Source organism: Cupressus sempervirens, chromosome 9 (assembly GCF_028749045.1).
Source record: "Cupressus sempervirens isolate cs-2001-9-10 chromosome 9, ASM2874904v1, whole genome shotgun sequence".
Classification (NCBI taxonomy): Eukaryota; Viridiplantae; Streptophyta; class Pinopsida; order Cupressales; family Cupressaceae; genus Cupressus; species Cupressus sempervirens.
The window spans coordinates 408,599,026-408,617,785 of NC_143126.1; the positions used below are offsets into that span (position 1 = coordinate 408,599,026).

Here is an 18,760-nt window from a genome sequence, read left to right on the forward strand (position 1 = left end):
ACATCCACTAGATTTATGAAGACACGATGTCCAAGATAGTTAATGGGCAAGAAACCAATCCAAATGACACTTCCATTGGTCTTAGCAAGGAAGATAGTCATGTTAGACATAACAACATGAGGGATAAAAATAAGGAAAAGAGGCTATCCCAAAGACAAGGATAATAATATCAATAGGAGAATGGAACAAAAACCACAATTTGGGAATGGAGACACATGTCCCCTGTGGAATCCTTTCATTTGTAGTATATATATTTTATGAAATATAATATGTGTGTCTTTGAATATGGGGTATTATATTTAGAGACTACACTCAAAAACCTCTCTCTCTCTCTCTCTCTCTCTCTCTCTCTCTCTCTCTCTCTCTCTCTCTCTCTCTCTCTCTCTCTCTCTCTCTCCTGCACACACACAAATTTTGTACAATATACAAATATTAACTTCTTTAACAACCATTTCAAGTTGTTGCAAAGTCACATTGTTGTGTTATGGGGTGTTCTTCTATAGGTACACATTTTTATGTCTTCTTGCTTTAAAATGATCAAAATTTTATGTTTTTGAGTGTCTTGTTCATACTTTATAATCATTATAACTTTATCTTTATTGAAAATGATTGAAGTATTTTATTTTTTGAGTTTATGTTCATGCAATTTTGTTGTTATATGTAGGTTATGAATAATGGGAAAGAATAAGAGAAGATCAATTAAGGTACAAGAGGCAATGAAGGAAAGAAAAAAGGTAGATCGTATGATGAGGAGATTATGTCAAGCTAGAGCATTAAACATACATGAGGTGACTAGTGAGAATGTGCCATTTGATATTGAAATGATGAATTCACCTAATGAATTTCAAGAGCACAAATCAATTGAAATTATTGCACCTAATGTAGCAAATGAGATTCAAGAGCACAGACCAACTCAAATTTAAGAGAAAGCACCCATTTCACCTCTTGCACATAATTTTCATAATGAACCATATTCACCTTATGCACCTAATTCATGTGAAGCATGTAATTCACCTCATGTACCTAATTCACCTAATGCTCACAATGCACCTAATTTATGCAATGCACCTAATGTACGTAATGTACCATTGTCTACACCTCCTAGAATGGTTCGTAGAAAGCCAAAGTTTCTAATTGACATTGATGAACATTTTCTAAGGCCAATGAATGATAAAATGTTAGAAAGAAATTGTAGAAGAATTGTTAATAAGATATGGAATAAATATTTTAAAAATTTAAATGTAAGTGGAAGATGTCAAGTAGTTATTGAAATGATAATTTTTTTGAAATTTAGAGAGACGATGAGAATTTTGGGGTTACAATAATTTGAAAATAGTAGTGAAAGAGCCACTGTGAGAAACCTTTTTGATGCATATCAAACCATTGGTTCAAAATCACATACTAAAGACACTAATATTTATCATTTTATATGTTATACTTTGCACATTAACAATGTTTTGTAGGAATGTGGTATATAAGAACATCCAAAGTTTCTAAGAGAGTTTATTACAAGTATACTATGCACACGAGATGATGGAAATACTTATTATAAGGCTATGTGTTTCAAAGGTTCTTGTGATAAATATGGTGTTTTAAAAAAGTTGAAAACATGCCCACATGTAGATAGCATACATAAATTTTGTCAAAAAATAGTTTCTCTAGGAAAGTACAAGTCAATTATGTATGGTGTTAAAGATGGAAAAGAGTTAAAGAGGTGTGAGTTAGGGCCATTATGTATTAAAAGTAATAAATATAACAAGATTAATAGTTTCTATAGGAGTCACTCCAATAGAAACTAATTAAAGGAAAGAAGAAGATCACTCCAATAATATAAATAATTAAATAATATTAAAATTTTATTGGGGAGCTTCTTCATGAAAATTATCTTAATAATTAGTATATTGAGCATCTTCATGAAATTAAAGGAAAAGTTTTTGATTTGTAAAAATGATTTATAGTGATTTCAATTGGTCTTGTTTGATTTTTCTTCTTGTGCGCTCAATACAAAGTTCCACACTAGTTAGCTCTGGGAGTAGGAAAGGGGGTTGCTTAAAATTTTTGAAGGTTCTTTCAAAACATCAATATCAAATTTTAGGAGCAGTTAGCAGATTCCTCATAGCTTGATCAATAGTAGAGGTTTATTAAGATAATTTTCATTTGTGAAGATGTTGAATGCATTGCCAACAATCTTTAATTTCATCATTATCACTTCTTTAGAAAAATGCTATAGACCTATGGTATAGTAGATAGTTAAACATTACATGAACAAAAACTGCATAGAGAAAGAGCAATTAATACCAACCACACTATTCATGATGAAAAATGATTGCTTCCAACATATTTCATGAGTTTTCTTGTTAGCAAACCCTAAACCAATGTCAAGACATGAATACGAGATTAATGCAACAAAAAAAATTGTAAAAGAAATGAAGCCCTAAACCTAATATCTCATTCATGTAAGACAAACGATATCAAATCATTTTCTTGGATGGGAAAGATCTTACCTAGCATAAGATAGACAATAGTAGTTTTAGATATATGTTTGTAAAAACTTTGTAATATTGAAAATCAATCTTTGATTCATGATGTTTCTACTAAACATTAAATATGGCATAAGAGGATAGGGCATCTTCAAATTTATGCCCTACTTAGAAAAAAAAGCTATAGCATTGCCTAATTAAACCCTGTACATGATGAAATATATAAGGGTTGTGCATTAGGTAATAACTCTTAAGGGACCTTTCATTGTGGTGAACACATTTAAAAATAAATTTGAACTCATTCACACTGGTTTCTTTGGACATATAAGAATACCCTCCTTAGGAGAATTTTTGTACAATGATATTTTCATTAATGACCAATCAAGAAAGACCTAAATTGTAGTCTTAAGTTCAAATGTAACCTTAGTAAGTTGAGATTTCAGATCTGCATTCTCAAAAAATTCAAATCTGTTTGACTTTTCTTCTCATCTTCTAACATATCTTCAAATTTGTAATTCCAAGCTCATGTTTTAGAATCTCATTCTCCTTCTTAAGCCTTGAAGCTAGTTCATTGTCCTTGATCTAATCATCTAACTCATTCTTCTTTACTGTAGTGCTCTCAATCAATTCTTTCAAATTCAGAATGAAATCTTGTGCATCTTTAAGATTGACCTTTAATAATTATTTATATTATTGGAGTGACTCTTCTTTCCTTTAATTAGTTATATTATTTATATTATTGGGTAGCTTTAAACCATTCTCAATTTCAAAAGCACTATTGGAGTCAAACTAACTTAGGAAATAATAATTTGTCATCATCAGGAAATTTCTAATAAAGTTGGTTATAAAGAATTATATCAACTTATCAAGGCATCACATATTACAAACATAAATTAACTAAATTATAATTTAGTTAACTAAATTATATTTAGTATGGTTTCCTCATACTAAATATAATTTAGTATAATAAAGTATAACCAAACATAAAGACAAAAGGGTTATAAGAGTTAAATATTTGTAACTAAATTATATTTGGATACTAACTTAACATGAAGACCATATCCTAAAAAAACCAAAAAAATTGTAACTAATGGAAATGCCCCTAATGGTTCATCTTTAGATTTGTAACTATTAAATGATAATTTTCATTTGAAAGTTAGTTTTAAAAAGAAAACAATGCAATGTTAGTTTATCCAAAAAAGTGTAACCCACTATTGTGGGTCCATTGTTTATGCCTTTATTGTGCTTTTCATCAGTGGTTTCTTCTAGAGTTTGTCTTAGATCTCTAGCTTGGTTTATTGTTCATGTTTAGCAATAAAGGTTTCTTTCTCTCACTAGTAAATTTAGGCTTGAATTTCGATGCAAAAAGGTCAAAATTTCAACAAGAGTAGGTCGATAAGGCGACCAAGCTTGCCGTCGGTCTTTTCTAGTCAATTTTTTGCCGCATACATTTCACGTCAAAATTTTGACTACATAAAGGTCGACTTATCGACACGAATTTCGTTGCTTTCCCTGGTCCAAGCTGAAGTGATATTACCTCATTTGCCAACGGTGCTCGTCAAAATTTTGACGTAAACCTTCATATTGGTGCGTCAAAATTGTGATGAATCCAATTCAAATTTCTCCTTTGGTGGCATACACGTGACGCCAAAGTGGACCAGTTTTGCGTCAAATTTTGACCAAAATATTGCATTTTCGTCGAAATTGGAACAAAATTGCTTTACATTTTTTCGTCAGTGCCATACTCGCGATGCCAAAGCAAACCAATTTTGCATGAAAATTTTGACCGAAATATTGCATTTGTGTTAAAATTGAGACGAAGACATGTAGAAATTTCGACGAGCTATCCCATTTATTGTAAAAGCTTTGCTCTCATAGGAGCCTTCTAAACTGCACAAAACTTGATTCTAAAGCATAATTGCTCGGTGCATGAGAGTCAGGGTATCATGCACATTTCTACCTCCACACCATTGTTTCGTTTGTCACATGATTTATTTCATACAAAACAATGGGAAGGAGGAAGATATGTGCACGATATCCTGAGTCTCCACCGAGCAATTATGCTTTACAACTCAAATTTTGTGCAGTTTAAAAGGCTCCTATGAGAGCAAAGCCTTTGCAATAATTAGCACAGCACCTCTAAATTTTGGTTCCTGCAGGGAAGAATAAAATTAGGAAAGAATTATTTATCAGGAATGAAAGCCAATAATTTCATCTATTTTTCAAATAGATAAATGTGACAAAAAAAACTTACAGTCCCAATCACATCATCATAAGAGCGCATATATAACTATAACTATGTCTAAAACCAACATAATTTACAAATATCCACAATTAAAATATTATCCTTTGATGTTTTCTTTAATGCAAAGTTTTAAGTCAACTATGTTATCGCCTTGGGTGTAATATCGAACTGTCATCAGGTTAAAGACTGCAGCAAGATTTACGATTTACAAATGCAAGGAGAACTACCCAACCAAAGTAGAAAATGACATGAAAAGTTAACAATCTATCAACTAACAATCTAGATGAAATATTTCTAGCAATTGAACTGTACATTATAGAAACAAAAAATTGCCTTAAAATTGACACCTCACCAGTTGTTCATTTGCATCCGTAATGGCTTCACAAAATTTGAAAGCTTACGATTTGTCAACAACACAAAAGGCACTCGTAGTTCAACTGCATCAATAAAACTAAAGTAATTCAATTGCACGGTGAGGGCAAGAGATTGTTAATATCTATTGTGGAGTTGCAAATAGGTAAGCGATAAACATAAAAAGGTAGTACAAGATTTTAATAGCAATTTTGTTTATTTTAATGTTTTACTGGATGAAAAATTTAGTGCTAATGTGTGTCATTTTTCTTGTTAGGTGTGTTGATGTTTGATTCAATTTAGTTTGGATCACTTTTCAGTTCATTATTCTTGCATACAGTTATTACATTTTTTTGCAACTAGAAAGAAAGATTTAGTAAACTAACTGAACCTTTCATAAAATGATGAATTACATGGATCCTTTAGAAACTCAATAAGTACAATTAAATAGATGAAACTTGGACATCATGTATCATTTAGGGATTACAAATGGATTTAGAAATTATTATAAAATATTGTGTTTGTAGAAAAACACAAGAAAAGATGTGTAGTCAATAACTTAATAAAACTGATTTAAGTGCAAGTACTATGCAACCATTGAGAAATCCAAGTATGCTTAAGGGTTGAGGATGGTAGGGAGGAATTATGTACGTAGTTAATATTAGTGCAACATAGACTGGTTATGAGGGGCACTATGTTATACAAAGTTCTATGTTACAGGCACTTTGTGGAATAAGCAATGACAAAGAATTAGGGCATCATTTAAGCATTCTAGGTGGTACTGCAAAATTGCTAAAAAAAATTCCACATGGTCTGGAGAGAGAAAGAAATTCCACATCCTTCAATCTAACCTTAGTTCTCTTCTGAAACTCTGAGTGGATTTGTGTGTTAAAGCTTTGCTAGCATTGATTGTAATAGCAAGAATGGATATTCAAATACTATTGCAATGAAGGAAGTATGCTAGCAGAGATACAAATGGTTTTGGGGAATATTAATGAAGATGGAATACAAGCCTTATGATCCTCTCAAGGTGATGGGATTGGGCCTTAAACTCATCCTATACAATACTTGAGCATATCCCAGTGTAGCTCCAATAGACCAACCAATTGATCCATACTGCATCTGAAACTCATACCTACAAAATCAACATTAGAATGAATCATTCAACATTGACACGAGCCTTAAGAAAAATAATGTCACAAATTACTGATTCTTCAAACTAAAATTGATAACCAATTCCAAATAGGGGCATAAATAATTGCAATAAATTGTAGGAACTATTTCAGCGCAAATTTATGACTTACAGGTAACAAGCTAGTCAGTTAGACAAATCATGTATTATAATTTTATGAACTTTGTTGTTCAATAGTTTCTTGGTTAGATCAACATTTTAAATCATACACTATGATCCATCATCAAAATAAATGAGTCAAAAATTTAATTATATAAACTTTTGCAAGAGATTTTGCATTACTTGCATTTCTCTGGGAGTTTAAGCTTCTAGAAGTTGAACTAAGAGTCACTAGTTTCTGCAATGACAACTGTCTCATTTGATAGCATGGCCTACAAATAAGAAGTGTTTACTCATTAATCTATAGGAACAACAAAAAAACCAAGGATTGAAGTACCGACTGAACCATAAGTCATTTTATGATATGTAGTGATTCTCAATAATTTTACTTGGATGTGTTTGAATAACAATTTGACTCTAAGAGCCTCGTTTGGAGCACCTTTCAAGGGAACACTGTGAGGCACAAATATATGCTAATAATTATCGAAGGCCATTGTATTGTGCTTCAACTTCTTTGCGATGGCTTCTAAGAAGTCTTTCATTAATATACACCCAAAAGTAGGTCCATTTGTGATAGTTACCAGATTAGGCTGCACAATTATAGCTTTCTCCTTCTTCAAGAGTAATGAATATCCTATTGAGCTATATTCATCAAAAATGGGCCCTGTAAATAAGTAAGCATCTACAGACTCAACTATTTCAGCACAGAATGCAGTATCGACTACACCCCAGTAAGTTCTTATGAAATGTGGAAGAGTCTCTGAAACTTTACCCTTAGTCGATGGCATTGTGGCCACAACATAACTTGAAGCATTTTTCAATTCCGTAAATGCATCTTTTTCCTTAACAACCCTCATCTTTGGACCCCTAACCAACACTTGCTTAATTGTTGCATTTAGGAACTCTATAGTTGTTTCCACAGCTACTTACAAACTTCTTGGATTGCTTAGCCTATAGTTCATGCTAGCCAAAAAAACTATTAAAAAAACAAGTTACAAGTGGCTTCAAATGCAATGAGCAATGCAAGAGTTTCATGACATACAAACCTTGCTTTTAATTTAATTAATGGATTTTGTGACCCACCAAGACCTTTCAAACATTGGAAAACTATAAGAACATGTCATGGTGAAAAAAAAAAAAAAAAAGCACACTTCTAAATTCATTTTGCAAAGGGTACACACACATTAAGAAACAATGAAAAGGGAATAAAGTTTACACATCGACCCAATGTCTTGAATGATAATTTAAACCTTACTATTGTCAAACAAAGTATTGGAAATAGTGTGTGTGGTGAACCTTGCATGCTAAAAGATATACACTAGATCAACTAAGGAAGAGTTGAATATAGTATAATGAGAAAACTAATTTGACAAGATTTAAAATAATATGAATGCAAAAACCCTCAAATGTGTTTCATTGATTCTACAAATGAAAATGCTGATCAACCAAACCAAAGTAAACCTACAAACATTAAGATCTTGAAAATACAAAAAAGACAGGAGGCCAAAGACTAAAAAATCTTGATCACCCCTCAAAAGAAAATTTTCAGTCGGAAACAAGAGGTCGAGATCCACAACATGAACAACTCACACATTTAATACTTAGACATGTAGGACATTGTACAAGTACAAAAATTAAAACTAATTCCAAACTAATCAAATTTCCACAGTCTATTTGAATATTATGTATGGCTTTTCGATTTTGATTGTGTATGTATTTTGTATTTTTTAATATCAATGGTTTAGATCATACTATGATCCATTGTCTAAGCATACAAAATATGTAATATGAGAAAAAACTTGCAATCTGCAACTACAAAAATACATTTTACATATTTTTATGTTCTTACATTCTGATGATGGATCAAAGAGTGAGATTCTAAATAATGATGCTAAAAAAAGTAGAATCAAAACAAAAAGTCCATGTAGAAGAAACTAATTTACCTAAAAGGAAGAAAAAAGCCCACTTGGGAGTGAGCCATAATGGAATAGGCTCATCACAGAATGTATGGTGTGGAATGCCAGGGAGATTATAGCTAATGCTGATATAAACTGGCTTACTCTCAATAAGCACTACAGAAATGGCATGATCAGTACCTTCACAATTTTTCTCAGTAGTTTTGGGTCATTAAATTGGATAGAAAATTGATAGTAAAATGTGAAAGAGAACACACATAATGTCACATCAAAATAAGTTTGCATCCTACATATGAGTATGCATCAAAACTGAATTTTTACCTCCTCAATCTATCTATATCAATAAAGAAATAAGACATTTTTGTAATACAAAATTCTTGAACCCTATTTGACTGTAATCTTTCAAACCTGCAAAATAAAACAAAAGCCATAAGAACTAAAATAAAAGGATTTATTTCTAACAAACAATCACATATGCTTTGTATATACCTTAGGACATGATACAAGCTATTTCACAAGCAACACTAAACATTCCAATTTTTTTCTCGTTTACTAGAGTGATGATAAACTATATGCAAAGTAGAAATAGTGCAGCATAATAGATGATTAGTATCTAGAATTTTTAATACTGAAAATTATAAAGAATGTAATACTCACAAGTGTCGCTACCTAAGAGAATGCAACCCAAGTTTATCATGATCTCTGCAGCATTCGTTGCATTGGGAATATCCTACTTATTTGCAAACACCAGTAACACTGCATCTCATAGTTCATCTTGCAAGAACAAGAAACTTAAATGATAAAAAATAATTCTACGGATAACATGAAAATAATTGTTAAAAGAATGAGGCCAATTTTACACATAATAACCAAAGTTTCCACCCATGAGAAAGACATGAAATTTTCTTGATCCAGTTTCCAATTGTGTTTATACAATCCTAAAAATTCACTTTGATAGTTCTGACTAATTATTGTTGGAAGGATTTTATTTGCTTCATCAAACGAGTGTATATTGTAGTCTTGGCTTCTTGTATTTTTCAAGATAGTATCATTACTCATCTAAAATTGTTCAATCTGAAAGGATGATATTGATATGTTGTTTTTCTATAACAGCCAAAACAAGGGGTTTTTAACCTTTACACAAACAAGGGATGAAACCATAAACATAGGGCATCAACAACACAACAAAATAAACCTTTTCCTATGCACTTGGACAAAAGTCTAAGCAACGCTATTGTTAGGATTGCAACAAAGGAAACCCTACTACAACCTGTCAACAAGGCCAAAGAGTGATTATTTAAGAGTCAGCATTATCAATAAAATTTTGTTCAAAATAGAAGTGGGAGCAGTAACTTCAACAACATAGGCCACAAGGCTAGCAGGCATCACACCTGAAATACGGTCTAACATCCAAAATTGTGACAAGAATGGAATCGATAGAAATCTAGCTTAGACCAATAGCATGAGAAGCATCAATATAATCAAAAAAAGTTTCTTCTTCATTAGAAAACAAGTCCTCAAAAGGAAAATCTAAAATAGAATCAGAAGCTCTAATTGCAAATGGTCATTTTCCATGGCCCTCCATCAAGTGACAGTACCTATCCAACACAAAATGGCAATGATTAGGCATGTATCCTATAGAGATACAATCTCTACAACAAAATGGAAAACCCTCATATTCAATGGTTCACCCGTGGCCTCTCATCAACCATGATTGAAGTGGAGAGATCTCTATTTCAACTAGAATACAAACATAGAATAGCCCAAAATTGTACTAGATCCATCCAATTTTAGGAACTAGCAAAGGGAATTTCCAATGGCCTTGGGAAAAACAACTCACAAAAGTGAAATGAAGATGAGGAAGGAAAACCCAAACATAACTCACATAGGTATAGCTCAATGTCACCAAACATTAGGGACTTCAAAGAATTAGTCACCCAACAATGTAAATCTTGGAGACACTAGAGACTCTAAGAATTTATAGACCATACTTCTGCACTGATAAAAGTTCATGTTATCACCACAAAATAGGAAAAACTTTGCATAAGACTTGATAGCCCAAGCATAGCTCCTTCAACCAAAATTTGATAGACAATTATCTAGAGCATTTAGCGGGTCTAGAACCACCAACAAGAGCAAATATCCTAGCACCTAGAAGCCTAGCTTAGCGCTACACCAGGAGAGTCAAACCCCAACAAAAACCATCCAATGGATCTCTTCTGATGGGGTGTGTTACAAGTATATTAAGTTCCCCTCTTTCTCCAGAGTGGAAAACATCATGAATTTTGAGTTTAGATCTACGTTATATAATACTGCTTTACTCATGTTTAGAGACCCTTACAGTATATTCAGAGATAATTATTATATCTACTCTATAATAAATGGCAGTGTAATAGCATACTAACATCAGAGTTCATAACCCACATCAAAAGTGGTTAGTTACACAAGAAGAAGTGTCGAACATGGGACATGAGAAACAAATTTAGATTGATTTGTCCTCTATTATTAGAGGATCATAGTAAGGCACAACACAAATTCTCAAATATAAATAATAGTCAACTATCATTTTACTTAGATCCCTATGAAAATGTAGCACTGAAATACAATATACATTAGAGTTAGGAATTTGGTTGACAACCAAAATCAATTGAATTGAAATAAGAAACTTCACCAAAGAATCAACTAAATATGTAATTTTAAGCATATTTTGCTACTCAAAATGTTATGACTTCTTCCTTCTTGACCTTAAACTCGTGATATTTTCTAGTTTTACAAGGTGAAACATGATCTCTCCAACTGTTAGTTATAAATGGCTTCCACCTTAGGCGCATAGAGTCTTTGAACTAGATAGATAAAATACACATCCATGTTGAAGACCATGGAAATAGAGGATAACATAGAAAATACCAAACAACAAGTTGGATGATGATGAAGACTACAGTGAAGGTAGAAGATCCCAGACATCATCAATTAGTACCAAACTACAAAATGGAGTATAAAAACTTGAAAAGATAAGACACACCTTACAACTAAATGAAACTCTAGAAGCTACCATCAAATGGCATGACATTGAATCATTACCAATAAATGAATACAAAATAGAGAAGCTACTAGATATGGTATTTCTATTCATTTTTCAAACAAAAGAGTGCAGTAGATATGCTACCATGACTAAGGAAAGTGCAATTTCACACTATTTTCCATGTTGATGTTGAGATATAGACCTATGCAATCCAATCTCCCAAGGAATAGACAACACCACGTATCGCCATCTTTGCCAAAACAAGATTTGTCATAAAGCGATGTTAGAATAGTTACTAAAATGGTCATAAATTATGTTGTTATAGTAAAAGAATACTTTAACTTAAGAAAAAAAACTATACAATATTAAAACATGATATTGTGCTTTAAAAACTAAAAAGGTACCTGTAACAAAGAACTTCATTTCGACTTGCTAATTGGTTGTCACTATTAACTATAAGGTTATCTTTAAAGTTTGTGCTTCACTTGGTTTCGAGAATAGTTAAATATTCTCTACTTAACAGGGCCAACCACGTGAAGGTGGAAGCTCATTTTCCCCCCACCACCACTAACATCACTCTAAATTCCCTATTAACATTTAATAACATTCAATTTATCCATTTTTGAAATATAACATTCAATCATTATAATCACATGATAACATTCATTAACACGTAAAATTCATAAACACACAACATTCATGAATAATTCAAAAGTAAGTCATTCATGAATAATTCATTAACACAATATTCATTAACACCCAATATTAATGAATAATATTCATTAACAATATTCAAGAGTAAGTCATTCATGAATAATCTTATCTTTTTTGCTTTCTTGTCGTATCTTTTTTTCATAAAATTTCTAAGAGGAATATCAATGTCCTCATCATCCCCATTAACATTTAATAACATTCAATTCATCCATTTATGAAATATAGCATTCAATCATTATAATCACATGATAACATTCATTAACACATAAAATTCATAAAGACAGAACATTCGTGAATAATTCATTAACATGCAACATTCAAGAGTAAGTCATTCCTAAATAATTCATTAACACCCAACATTAATGAATAATATTCATAACACAATATTCATTAACAATATTCAAGAGTAAGTCATTCATGAATAATCATTTCTTTTTTGCTCTCTTGTCGTTTCTTTTTTTCATAAAATTTCTAAGAGGAATACCAATGTCCTCTCATCCCCCTCCTGTACTGGTTCTAACACATGTCTCCTCCTCATCCGTTTAGGAACATCATGAGGCCGTTGCACCAAAGGCGGGTCCGCTGCAATAACAAGTACTCCATGAGTTAAATTCACACCATTTTATATTAGTGAATTACGAGTTTTTATTTAAGTAAAAGAACTATAAATCAATAAATTAATTTAAAAGAACAAAACATAAATTTTATTTACCTGAATGTGCGAAATGATCTACCTGCTGATCAGTCTGAACATCCTCCGACACTCGTTCAGCACGACATGATTCTATATCCTCAACACAAAAAGGTTACACCAAGTTCAATTAAAGATGTTAAATTGTATTAATAATTATATAATTAGTTTTAAATAACAAATGAGCACCTCCATCGATAGTACAATGCACATCAGGGGCTTCATGATGTTGCGTATGATCTGTTTCACAATTAACAGGCTGCATTGCAATGTCATGCACATTATTATCAAATAAATTGTTTCTCAAGTATTCAATTTCTAATATATATGTTGGCATATTTACCTATGCACATGATGCAGGAGACGGTTCGGTTGGGGGAATGGAAGTTTGCCGTAGGCATTCAGCCACCGCTGCATAGCCTTGCTTGAAGGCAATTTTTTTGTGTTCTTTTGTGGCCTCCAGATTAAAATCAGCGCCCTGCATTTTTTTATTAATTAACAAAATTATTTGCATTTTATAAATCATTTTTCTTTGCAATTCATTTATTGCTACTTACAACGCGTGCTTTGATTTTCGAATATCCCCCAGAGCCAAGTCTGTGCTGCCCAACCTTTTCTAGCCTCACCTTTGTTGCCTTTGATGTGTCCTGCAACCTATGAAAAGTTTGAAATACATTAGATGATATAGATATAAAGATCAGTACTAAATAGTGGATTATTATATGGTATGAAGGTTTTAGCATAAAGTAGCATGTTCCACCAAAAATATGAAAAAAGGGAAGAAATTATAGCATCATACCTTTAATTGACATGTGTAATCATGCTATTTATCCATGGAGTTCATGCTAAGTATTTATCCATATTCTGACATGCCTCTCCATAAAATTACACATCAATTTCGACAGTCTATATTATCCATTGTCACACAAAGTAAATGATAAGCTAAAATTTGAAACACCTAGTAGATTTTATAGATTAAATTTTTATCCCTATGTTCCACACTCAAAGTGTTTTTATCCCCAAGGCTACAACAGGTATAAACTTGAGGGTGAATGTCAGATTTCAAATTGTTTTAGTAGCATTCCTTTTTACCCGTAGCTGAAAAGTAAGTATTTTTTTGTTTTCAATTAAAATGACATCACCTTTGTGCATCAAGTGCTTCTTTAGCCTCCACAGTGCATGGAATTGATTTTATAAATGGTGGTTGTAACTGAAACAAAATCCCCACTAATTTGCTAAGATAACTAGCAACTAACAGGAACTACCTAGCATTGTTCCAGCAGAAGACTCGCGACTTAAGACTTGTCTTAATCTATGTTAATTTTGATTTCTTCTAGCAGTGGAGCACCATTCAGAATGTTTGAGAAGATCAAAAACGTTACATCATAGTTTGGAGGATGTTTCGTATAGTCTACATCCACAACAAATGATTTAAAAGCTGACACTTGGATAGAAAACTGTTTAGATAAGCTTCAACTATTCTTAAAAGTCACACAGTAAAAGAAGAATTAAGGATAGGAAAAAATAAAAAGTCAACTTTAACACTTTTACTGTAGAAATTAAGAAAATTAGTATGTGATCATTTTTAAACCATTTGCTTTAATAATGCCACATAATTTTGATCCTATAAATAGGGTATAAGAGTTTAAGAAATAGTAAATTTCATAGAGTGGAAAGAAATAGCAGAAATTATCAGCATTATTTATAAGAATGAAATTTAGATTAGAGTTTTCCAAAAAAAAATTCCTAACTTTAAATGCTTGCAAACAAATGCTTTCATCCAGATTAAAATAACATAAATGCTTACACTTGTAGGGGACACGACCAATAATGGAGAATGCATGCACAACTCCTCCAAATAAGGAAAGCATTGTAGAACTTTGACATTAGAAAAATCTTCATCACCAGAACAGGTGATTTTCCTAATCGATTTCACTTTTGCAAAATGTTCTAGAAGTTGAGTGTCAGTTTCCAAATAGAGACATTTAGGTAAACAGAAGCTCACCATTATCTTACTGGGCAAACTACAATCAATAATTCTAATGCTTTCTAAGAGTGGACAATTCACATCCAGTGTCATATATATATCATTGACATGTCGGAGGGGTGATACAATCAAAAGATCAAAACTAAGTCTAATCAGAGCACTATCAATATCTCAAGTCTCAAAATGATACATCAAATATACAATGAATCTCATGATCAATATAAAGATACAAAAAGGAACAAAAGATAGCATGGACCTAACTACAGCTTTCCCCCTCATCACCGGGAGGAGGAGGAGGAGTAACATCTGCACGTGTAGGAGGCACTACACCATCAGAAGCTCAAGCATAATCAAAGAACCTTGAGACATGTTGAGCTAGAGGTACTACATTTTCATATACTACATAATAATGAGCAGCCCGAGAGGTATGATGACAGGTCTCATCTCACTCTAACTACAGGTCTCAGGTATGATTACTAAGTTATATTACAATTATTATATGTCATTATATATTACAATTACTGAATATCATTTATCACCTATACTGCTAACACATACAACTATGGTACATGTAGTTGAGCATTACTATATTTTCAAGACATAATATAGCTATATGTGAAGTTATATATCATTGATAATTCACATCCAGTGTCATATATGGCTCTATGCCTAGCCATGGTCTATAGGTAACATACATAATGTCATCCAAATGAAGTCTCAAATAGGTTGTCTTACCTAGTGTAGGCTGGATCATCTCTCCACAATACCAATAAATATAAATATACAAGTGTTGTTGTCAGTCCTCAAAGATAGGAATGTGATTGTTGTCATTAACTTGTGTTTCTGGCATTGAACGTGATGCTTATTACTTTTAGGAGACTAACCATTAGTAAAATTCTTGCAAAGTTTTTCAAAAAAATTGTACTTGTCATTACAATTACTGAATATCATTTATCACCTATACTGCTAACACATACAACTATGGTGCATGTAGTTGAGCATTACTATATTTTCAAGACATAATATAGCTATATGTGAAGTTATAAGCGCACTATCTATATCTTATGTAGGATTTATGCCCAGATTGAGATATATACAGTTGTGTAAGCATTGGGATTGAGATTTATAAGCAATTGTGTCAGCATATGAATTTAGGATTTATAAGCAGTTGTGTCAGTTATATCTTATGTAAGATTTATGCACAGATTGAGATTGAGATTTATAAGCAATTGTGTCAGCATATGAATTGCATACCTTTCATCAATAGATAGATTAAATTGAGCTAGTTGAAATTGTTGATACTGAAGTTGAACCCTAAATTTGCTCATTAATGTACTAGTAGTTAATACTATCGCATACCTTTTCGGATTTGTTGGTGTACTTTCTTTTGGATTTGCTAGTGTACTTTCTTTTGGACGTTCCCTTTTCTCCTTTGCATCCAAAATGAACTCATTCCAGTCGCTCACTGAAACAAAGGGAGGATGCTTGTACTTCGAGTTTAGGACGAGGCTCTTTCTATATGTGTCCCTCACAACCTTAAGATGTTTGGAAGCTTTTTGTAACAATTTCTTATGATAAAAAATATTACTACCAAATTCATGCTCTATATCTTTGATGAGCTCATCTTTAAATTTTTGATCTTGGTAGTTCCACCTTTTAAGAAAAAATACAAAATTGTTAGATATAGCTAGCATAAGAAAAGACCCAAATGAAAGGAAAAATGTTGCACCAATTAATGATATGAAAAAAAATAGTGGGATAAAATTAGTTCAGTTATGATGTTCCACCTTTTATGTATGGTGGGCCCGAATCTTCGCAGCGTGAGGTCATAAAGCCTCCTATAAAATGTATTGTTTCTTGCAAAAAATGTCATGGGATAATTAATAATAAGAACCATTAAAATGAATCATGCGAAGAATACTTTTTATAGCGAATAAAAAATACATAAAATGAGATACATTTCATCTTTTTAGTGATCTATTTTAGGGTTGGAGGATCAACTTGACCAAAATTGACCAAAAAAGAAGTTTGGAAAAAATTTTAAAATGTCTAAAACCAGTCAAACTCTACCACTGGGGTTCTATTGCTGATGTTCTGAAACTAAAAAATGTACTGTGACTATATTAATCAGTATACCTTGAAAAAAAAAATATAATGCATAATACATTTAACTTGCCATGACCTTCATTTTTTGTCATTCTTAATTGATGTTGTCATTGATCATACCTAGGATCTTAGGACATTTCAAAGGCATTGATTCATCATCGTTAATCAACAATGATGTCTGCATAGCTCCCATGCTAGAAATACGAGTAGCTCCAGGAAATGATGGTGAATTATCACCAATACATGCACTATGATCCGCATTTGGCGGAGTACCAGATGGTGCATCTCCAACCACAAAAAAAAAAATACACTATGTGATGCACCCAAGATTAAAGTACATGTTATCAACTCATAATTAACACAAAACCAAATATAGAAAAACAAGGATTTACCAGCTAGACGTCCCCTTGTTTCTGACATTGTAGTCGGCAATCTTGTATGAGTGTCCATCAACCTCTTAGGATTCTCCTGCACTGGATGACTTGAACAATACATTGTTAGCAAAGACATTCTGAAATAATAAAAGTAAGAGTTAAGAAGTTTTGAATGTTTGAAATAAAAAATTCCTTCTAACTTGTCAACTAAAAGATTATTTTACCAGTGGCAGTCGGAGCTCTGCTACTACCGGCCTCACCGCATTGTCCTTGACCAAGTTGTGGATCAGTTGCCAAAAATTCCTATACAACAAGAATTTAGTAGTTAAAGTTTCTTACAACTCTTTAAAAAAATTGCATCAATAAAGTATTTTTGCCAATATTACATATTTTACTTCACAACATAAAATATTATAAAATACAAATCTTTATTAAAATTTTCTTATAACTAAATATTCATTGGAGCTTACTTCATAACGACGAGCTTGCGCTCTCAAATATGATAGCCTCTTCATCATCTCCTCGGATTCCATATTTGCCTCATCCAAAATTTTCATTGCTTCAAAATTAATTTTTTAAAATTTTTTCTTCAACATTTTTATGAAATCGGGAGTTTCAGCAATATCCTCATCAGAAGGCGTAGCTAGTGGCTCGGCACTTACTGATAACTCTTTACGCTTATCCTGAACATGAAATTGTGAGAGAAATAATAGTAAAACTATCATAAAAACTAAAAAATCGTAAATAAAATAACGTAATAATATAACATTTTCCAACTATCTAATTTGTACAATTTCAAAAAGGTTTACCCTCGCTGAAGAAGGGGTGGGAGTAGCATCCTGATGACCTCTATCATCTGTCAGATCTATATCGTCTTGTCACAAAGATTAAACATAAAAAATTCAGCTAACTGAAAGCAATAGACAGAAAAAAAAACTTATTAACAAAATGGTAAATAGTACTTACACCATAAATAAAATAACATAATAATATAACATTTTTCAACTATCTAATTTGTACAATTTCAAAAAGGTTTACCCTCGCTGAAGAAGGGGTGGGAGTAGCATCTTGGTGACCTCTATCATCTGTTGGATCCATATCATCCTGTCACAAAGATTAAACATAAAAAATTCAGCTAACTGAAAGCAATAGACAACAAAAAAAAAAAACTTATTAAGAAAATGGTAAAGAGTACTTACAACCCTCATGATAGTAACTTTGTTTGTATCTATGCGATTTAAATGGTAATCGATTAGCAATTCTTCCCCTGCACTTATTGATTTTATTGCACAAACAAAAACTTCATTCCCCTCATGCGCCTCAAATATGCAATTGGGTTGCTTACTAGTTGAAGAAGGTCACGTACTATTTATAAAACCTACAATATTACCTATTGCTTTTGGTCTCCCATCAATGTACATAGAAAATCTTTTACTTTGATCATTTTTTTTCCGTTGTATACAATTAGCTGATACCCCATACCTACAAATACTTTTTTTATACCGAACAATCTACATCCAATCATTGTAATTGTAACATGGACCGACATACTTGAACAATTCAACAACATTGTTGTAACCTAC

The 18,760-nt window shown here is 32.2% G+C and overlaps 1 pseudogene; it reads right to left on the reverse strand.

The window, feature by feature from the left end:
- Positions 1 to 6,090: 6,090 nt before the first annotated feature.
- Positions 6,091 to 17,298, reverse strand: LOC149538997 (pyruvate decarboxylase 1-like; annotated as a pseudogene).
- Positions 17,299 to 18,760: the final 1,462 nt, after the last annotated feature.